This window comes from Strix uralensis, unplaced genomic scaffold (genome assembly GCF_047716275.1).
Source record: "Strix uralensis isolate ZFMK-TIS-50842 unplaced genomic scaffold, bStrUra1 scaffold_244, whole genome shotgun sequence".
NCBI classification, from domain to species: Eukaryota; Metazoa; Chordata; class Aves; order Strigiformes; family Strigidae; genus Strix; species Strix uralensis.
The window spans coordinates 1-8215 of record NW_027436845.1 but is presented as its reverse complement, the minus strand read 5'-3'; the positions used below and the strand labels follow the sequence as shown (position 1 = coordinate 8215).

Below are 8215 nucleotides of genomic sequence, written 5' to 3'. Positions count from 1 at the left end.
ATGGATTGTCCCCTCCTTCTAACCCGAGAAGCGAATTTGTTTTTGTTTCACTTTCAGGAGGAAGCAAGCTGTCGGGGGAGGCAGCGGGTCTGCCTCTAGTCTAACTGAAGAAGAATTTAACCTTGAAGAAATTCCAGTGTATCCATGAGAGGCGAGAAAGTCCCGAGAAGTGCCATGGAAACAAGATTAGAGAACTAAGATAAGAAGAACTGTCCTGACGATTCAGGCGAGAAACTATCACCCAATCGTGAACTGTTAGTTACTAAAGTAAACCAATCCTGTATGAACACCTACTTTGAAGAAGGTTATAAAAAAGCTTGTTAAAACAATAAAGGGGCTTTTGCAGCCATTTTGGTCGATTTCACACAATCTGATGTTTGTCGTGTCCGTCTCAACTGCGACAAATGGTGACCCCGACGTGATAAATTAGAGCGACGTGATAAATTAGAGCGACGTGATTGATTAGAGCAACGTGATTAGAGCAAAGTGGTCATTTAAAGGAGAATTATAACGGCGGCGGGAAGAGCCGCGGAGACGGAGCCCGGTGTAGCTGAGAGCAGAGGGAATCTGCCTGGTCCGGACCTGAATTTCGACACCTAAAAAGGTGAGCCACCGGGAACGGGACTGTAATTATGGGGCAGTCATTAACAAAGGAAGAGGAGACAATTTTGTCTACCTGGAAAGCCCTATTAAAAAGAAAGGGGGTTAAAACCTCAGAACAAAGCCTGAAAAAGATTTTGCTATGGAGTAAGATGCAAGGCTTTGAAGCCACAACAGTTACTGCATTCAGTGTGAGTGCATGGCAAGCAGTAGGATTGAAAATATTGGATGAGGTCTCTAAAGGACAAAAAGAGGCATGTGAGTTGGCAACCACATGGCGCTTATTGAGTGAAACCTTAAAGGAATGGAAGATAGAGCGTGAGGCCTCTGATGGGAAACTAACAGACATTCGACCTGAAGACAATGACGGGGAGGACTGTGGCAAAGGGACAAAGGCAGTGGATACCTCAGCCTCAGGAATAGCAGGCAGGAAACCCCTCACGGGCAAAAGCAGATCGCGCCCTCGCCCACCTCCTCCTCCTCCACCATTAAATATTTTGCGGGGCGATGAGGAGCCCCCCCCACCTAGTGGTGCAGCGGCGGCCCCTAGCGGCGCAGCAGCAGAAGGGGTGATTCCATCAGCCCCCCCCGAGGAGGAAAATAGGGCGGGTAACACAGAGCCAGAGAGCGAGAGCGAAAATGAAAGTGAGGGAGAAGAAGCTTTAACCACGGCTTTACAAACTCTACATATCACAGATAAACCCATGGTGAAGAAAGCCCAGCCATGGACTCTCCCTCCATCCACAGTAACTGTAATTCCAAGGTCCCCTGATCGATTTTGGGAGGGAGTTAGAAAGTATGCTGCTGAGGCTGGCAACTGGGATCTGGTTGAACGCCTCAGCCCATACTCTCCAACCCCGGCATGTCCAAAGCCTGTAGATATAGCAGCAGAGGCTTATGGTGCATTCCCTGTTTATAAAGCTGTTGCAGGCACAAATGAGCATGATGAGCACAATCCGATCAGTTGGAAGGTGGTGCAGGATTTGCAGAATAAAGCACAGAAATTTGGAATCAATTCTCCTGAGGTGATGCAACTTATTCGAATAATCAGCACAGATTTGTTGTGTCCATATGATGTTACACATCTCGCACAAGTGCTGTTTCAGCCAGTACAATTACAAGTGTTTCAATCTACTTGGAGGCAGATGGCACGAGCAGCTGCACAAAATAATGCTCGACTGCCACAAGACGATCCGAGGTTAGGACTCGGAGAAGACGCCTTGCTTGGCGAGGGACCATTTAGTAACCCTCAGCTGCAAGCTACGTGGCCTCCGATTGTCCTTGAACAGGCACAACACATAGGGATTACAGCATTAAAGCGAACCATGGAAATGGCAGCTCCAAAACAGAAGTATATTGCTATCCGGCAAGGTCCTAAAGAACCCTTTTTGCAATTTGTAGAAAAAATATCTGCTGCATTGGAGAAACAGGTAGAAGATGAAACGTTAAGACAAATGTTATGCAAACAGCTAGCAAAGGATAATGCTAATGAGGACTGCCAAAAGATAATACAGTCTTTACCAGGAGATCCTTCTATTCCTGACATGGTGGCCGCATGTTCAAAGGTTGGTACAGTGGAACATAAAATGGCGGCTTTAGCTACTGCCATGAACATGCGAAATACAGGAAAATGCTTTGGATGTGGTAAAGACGGTCATATGAAAGTAAATTGCCCGAACAGAAGGTCGGCAGGCAAGCAGCCCATGACTGTCCCACCAGGAACTAATTGCAATAAATGTGGGAAATCGGGACATTTCGCGAAACAATGTCGTTCCAAGTTTCATGCTAACGGGCAACCGATACAGGGAAACCACAAGAAGAGCGCGAGAGGGCGCGCGAGGACATCAAATCCCCTCCAGACAACAGGTCAAATCCCCTCTGTGAGCAGCTATCAGCCGCAACAACTGGCTCAGCAGGGTTGGATGTATCCACCGCCGACACAATAACTATAGCTACAAAAGACATTGTTAAGGTCCCTCTTGAGGCGAGGGGTCCCATAGGACGAGGACTGAGTGCGTTACTTATAGGAAGATCAAATAGCACCTTAAACGGATTAATCGTGCATGTGGGAGTCATTGATGCTGACTTTACGGGTCAAATTTGTGCATTAGTTTCGACCCTTTATCCACCTGTTACGATTCCAAAAGGTACTCGTCTCGCTCAACTTGTTCCTTTTTTGAGTTGTGTCCCAAAAGCAGAACAGCGACTGCGAGGCGATGGAGGCTTCGGTTCTACAGGGCCCCCTCAAGTGTGCTGGTCTCAGACTGTCTCATCATCTCGACCACATATGACGTGCACGCTGTCAAATCATGGACATTCACCGACTACAGTAAGGCTTGCGGGGCTCCTAGATACGGGCGCCGATGTGACTATTATTTCTAACTATCTGTGGCCATCCACCTGGCCAACAGAGGATGTGGACACAGGGGTAGTGGGGCTGGGAGGCTCCGCACGAGCAAGAACAGCAGCTACGGCAATTCTGATCACCAATCCTGAGGGCCAACAAGCAGTCGTTAAACCATATGTGACAGCAGCTCCCCTCAATCTATGGGGGAGAGATTGCTTGTCACAGTGGGGGGTGAAGATTACTACGGATTTTTAACGGGGGCCACTGTGCTGCAGGGTGTTAGGCAACCCACGCTTGTTTTAACTTGGTTAACGAATAACCCTGTGTGGGTGGATCAGTGGCCCCTACCAATGGAGAAATTAAAGGCCCTGCAAGAATTGGTGGCAGAACAGCTAGCTGCTGGACACATTGAACCCTCTCAGAGCCCCTGGAATACTCCAGTGTTTGTGATAAAAAAGAAATCAGGAAAATGGCGATTTTTGCATGACCTGCGGCAGATCAATGCTGTCATGGCCACGATGGGGGCTCTACAACCAGGCATGCCTTCACCGGCCATGATCCCTCAAGATTGGGAAATCATTGTCATGGATCTCAAGGATTGTTTTTTTACAATACCATTAGCTTGTCAAGACAGGGAAAAATTTGCATTCTCTGTGCCTTCTGTCAATCATGCAGAACCTGCAAAAAGATATCAATGGAAAGTTCTGCCGCAGGGCATGAAAAATTCACCAACAATTTGTCAATGGTTTGTGGCACAAGCTTTGTCACCTGTAAGGGAAAGATTCCCTACCAGTTATTGTTACCATTACATGGATGACATCCTGTTAGCATCAAACAACAAGGAGCAGTTGAATGACATGGAGAATGTGACTAGAAATTCATTACAACACTATGGATTAGTTATCGCCCCTGAAAAGGTGCAGAAAGTAGAACCCTGGAAGTATTTAGGACTAACAGTCACAGGTAGGCAGGTAATGCCTCAACCTGTGAAACTTAACCTTGAAGTTAAAACCCTTAATGATGTACAGAAGTTAATGGGATCTCTGAATTGGATTAGACCCTATCTCGGACTGACCAATTCACAACTGCAACCTTTATTGGAATTATTAAAAAATTCCAATGATCCAAGAGAACCCAGAGTATTAACTGAGGAAGCATTAAAGGTAATTCACATGGTGGAACGATCTATATACGAGAAATTTGTTTCTCGAATAGATCTGTCTCAATTGGTGCAACTCTTTGTACTAATTGACAAAACTGTACCATTTGGTGCTTTGGTGCAGTGGAATTCTGAGTGGGATGACCCACTGCACATTCTAGAATGGATGTTTCTGTCATTCCGACCACGAAAAACTGCTCCTGGACTGTTTGAGCTTATTGCTGATGTAATCATAAAAGCCAGAAAACGATGTACAGAACTAACAGGGCGTGACCCAGCTAAGATTGTTTTACCTGTTCAAAATTGGTATTTTGAATGGTGCTTGGCAAATAATTATGAACTACAGGCAGCCATGGCGGGTTTTCAAGGACAGGTGTCATATCACCTGCCGTCACATCCACTACTGAAATTTGCTCGAGAAATACCATTTGGTCAAAAAAATTTAAGCCGCCCAGAACCAGTGAACGGCCCTACTGTTTTTACAGATGGCTCAGGAAAAACAGGTAAAGCAGCAGTAGTATGGTATGAAAACAACAACTGGAACAACAAAGTAGTATATCAAAATGGTTCTCCACAAGTAGTAGAGCTACGTGCAATGGCTGTTGTTTTTTCTATTTTTTCTGTTCCTGTAAATATTGTAACTGACTCAGCATATGTAGCTAACTTAGTTTCTAGACTAGACAAAGTGGTTTTGACCATGTCAGACAATCAATTATTATTTGATGTACTTTTAGAACTCTGGAAAAGTATTCAACTACGGACAGAACCTTATTTTATCATGCACATCCGTAGTCATACCACTTTACCAGGATTTTATACAGAAGGTAATGCCAGAGTGGATGCTCTTGTTTCCGCTATGGCTCTTAATACTGTTCCTAACATAAAGCAACAAGCTGTATTATCACATCAATTTTTTCACCAAGGATATCGAGCTTTACGACGGCAGTTCGGCTTGTCTCATGCGGAAGCTCGGTCTATTGTAGCCGCCTGCCCTGACTGCCAAGGAACTCACACACCAGTGTATTTTGGTACTAACCCCAGAGGTATGCAGGCTTTACAGATTTGGCAAAGTGATGTTACTCACATAAATGAATTTGGCTGACAGAAGTATGTTCATGTTTCCATTGATACTTATTCTCATGCCTTAGTAGCAACAGCACATAACGGGGAGACAGGAAAAGATGTAGTTCGACACTTCCAAAAGGCTTTCTCTATGCTTGGGGTACCACGCCAAATAAAAACGGACAATGGCCCAGCATACATTTCACAGAAGGTTCAAACATTTTTTAATTTGTGGGGTGTTACTCATGTTACAGGAATTCCCCATTCCCCAACAGGACAAGCAATTGTTGAGCGTGCACATAGTACGTTGAAGCGGCAGCTTCAAAAACAAAAAGGGGGAATGATTGGGGAACCACCACAGGCATGTTTAGATAAAGCAGTTTATGTTCTTAACTTTCTCCATTACGGGGATAATTCTTCTTTACCTCCTCTTTTTCAGCATTTCTCTTCTCTTTTTTCAAAACAGGATTTGCAAAAAGACATCAAAGTGCATGTTAGAGATCTAATTACTGGCCAGTGGAGTGGACCATGTGAATTATTAACCTGGGGCAGGGGTTATGCTTGTGTCTCTACAGATGCCGGCCCTCGCTGGGTTCCTGCTCGGTGTGTTCGGCCTGTGCTGGAACCTGCATCAGGCTGAAGGATGGGTAGTTCCAAAACCCAAACAGAATGTCTGGGTGACTCTGCATTGAAAAAACTAACAAAGTTGGGATGTTGGCTTAGCAAACAGACTAACGCTACTTCTTTAGCTTTAAGTGGTCTTTTAACTGATGTTGATAGTGTTAGACATGCTACTTTACAGAACAGGGCTGCAATTGACTTTTTGCTTTTAGCGCAAGGACATGGATGTGAAGATTTTGAAGGAATGTGTTGCATGAATTTGTCTGACCACTCAGAATCTATTTTTAAAAGTATACAGCAGCTGAAGGATGGTGTGAGGCGTCTAACAGAAGAGGACGGATTGGATTGGCTTACAAGGATGTTTAAAGGATGGGGACTTTCTGGATGGTTGATATCTCTGGTCAAAACTGTGGGGGTCATGATCTTGGTAATTGTGACTGTGCTTTTGATGTTGCCATGTCTTGTCAGTCTTCTGCAAAGGGCCCTGCAGAAGACTGTTTCTGCAATATTTCTAGCACAAATACAAAAAGGGGGAATTGTCGGGGGAGGCAGCGGGTCTGCCTCTAGTCTAACTGAAGAAGAATTTAACCTTGAAGAAATTCCAGTGTATCCATGAGAGGCGAGAAAGTCCCGAGAAGTGCCATGGAAACAAGATTAGAGAACTAAGATAAGAAGAACTGTCCTGACGATTCAGGCGAGAAACTATCACCCAATCGTGAACTGTTAGTTACTAAAGTAAACCAATCCTGTATGAACACCTACTTTGAAGAAGGTTATAAAAAAGCTTGTTAAAACAATAAAGGGGCTTTTGCAGCCATTTTGGTCGTTTTCACACAATCTGATGTTTGTCGTGTCCGTCTCAACTGCGACAGCAAGCGACACAGACGCAGCTACAGAGGGAGTGAAGCAGGCGCAGACTTTGGTGTAATCTGATTATGATGTGTATGTTGATTTTTGTTGCGTTATATTGGGGACTTACCTATGAAGCTGAAGGGAAGCCAATTCCCCCACCTTTACCCAACCCACATGACCCCCTTGAGGATAATGAATTTGTTTCGTTAGCAAAGACTGTAAGTCAAACCTTTAATCTAAGCCACTGTTGGGTTTGTGGAGGACCCCTAGGATTATCAAGCTGGCCGTGGGTTTCTATACCGCTCTCCCCATGTCAGATTGTAAGTAACTATAGCGACATTGCAAATACCACCTGGGATGATAGTGGAACTTGGCCAGTCCAATTCCCAAATAAGGGCAAATTTTGCTTAAATCGCACTCAGAAAGGAGGAGTTGATGTAGGGGAGAGTAAGTGTCAATGGACACTCACACACAAATTGATTAACAAAGATAGGGGCATTTATGTATGGTTGTGGCTCAACGAACAAGGACGCAGCAAAGGATTCAAGGGGTTTTGGTCAAACAAAAATGAAACAGAACATGCTTAATTGCCGGGAAACAACTTTTTCAATCAAACTTGTGAATGGAAAAACGACACTGGGTCTTGGTACTGTACCATCCGAATAAACAATCATCTAAATGAGGTTTTCAGCCCTCTGGGAGATAGAAACACAACCTATTTTCAAACCCCAAGGACTGCACAGGGACCTTTTGCCAAAGGTACCGAAGCCAAAAAGGGTCATTATTGGATATGTGGACATACTGCCTACAAACAACTGCCAGCAAACTGGTCGGGAATTTGCTATGTAGGAATCATCCGACCCCTGTTTTTCCTCCTTCCTGAGGCAGACGGCCCTCAACTGGGAATAAGACTATATGACAAGTTAGGGAACAAAAAGATTGACCGCAATAAGCGATCTGTTGAGTTTGAAATAGGTGGAACTCAAAAGTGGGGGGAAAATGAGTGGCCCCCTGAAAGAATTATTAAGCATTATGGGCCTGCCACTTGGAACCCCAATGAACCGATATCAGGGGCAAGAGAGCCAATTTATAATTTGAACCGTATAATTCGACTACAAGCAGTTCTAGAAATTATTACTAATAAAACTGCTAATGCTATAGACCTTTTAACTCAACAATCTCAACAGATGCGCACTGCAATCCTTCAACATCGTATGGTTTTAGACTACCTGTTAGCTGAAGAGGGAGGAGTATGTGGAAAACTAAATGTTTCTAATTGTTGTCTGGAAATAGCCGATGTAGGTGAAGTAGTCCTTCAGCTAACCACAGACATTAGGAAACTAGCTCATGTCCCCGTTCAAACATGGAATGGTTGGAGCGGTGATCTATGGTCTTGGCTACCCGGAGCACCATGGGTAAAGCAGCTTCTATTTTATCTCATATGTGCATTTGCCGCTTTGATGTTTTTGCCGTGTGTTATTCCTTGCTTTATTCAGTTAATCCAACGTGTTGTCTCTAACATGCAATTTATATCTACTGTCTCATCTGATGGTGTAAAGCAGATTCGTATTGTT

General features: G+C 44.4%; 1 long non-coding RNA gene across 1 annotated transcript; it reads left to right on the top strand.

Moving 5' to 3' along the window:
* The first annotated feature begins 533 nt into the window (after positions 1–533).
* On the top strand, positions 534–5820 carry LOC141938701 (uncharacterized). The gene is made up of 3 exons (XR_012627370.1): positions 534–604; positions 2782–2929; positions 5744–5820. It is a non-coding gene; the product is annotated as an uncharacterized LOC141938701 (long non-coding RNA).
* Positions 5821–8215: the final 2395 nt, after the last annotated feature.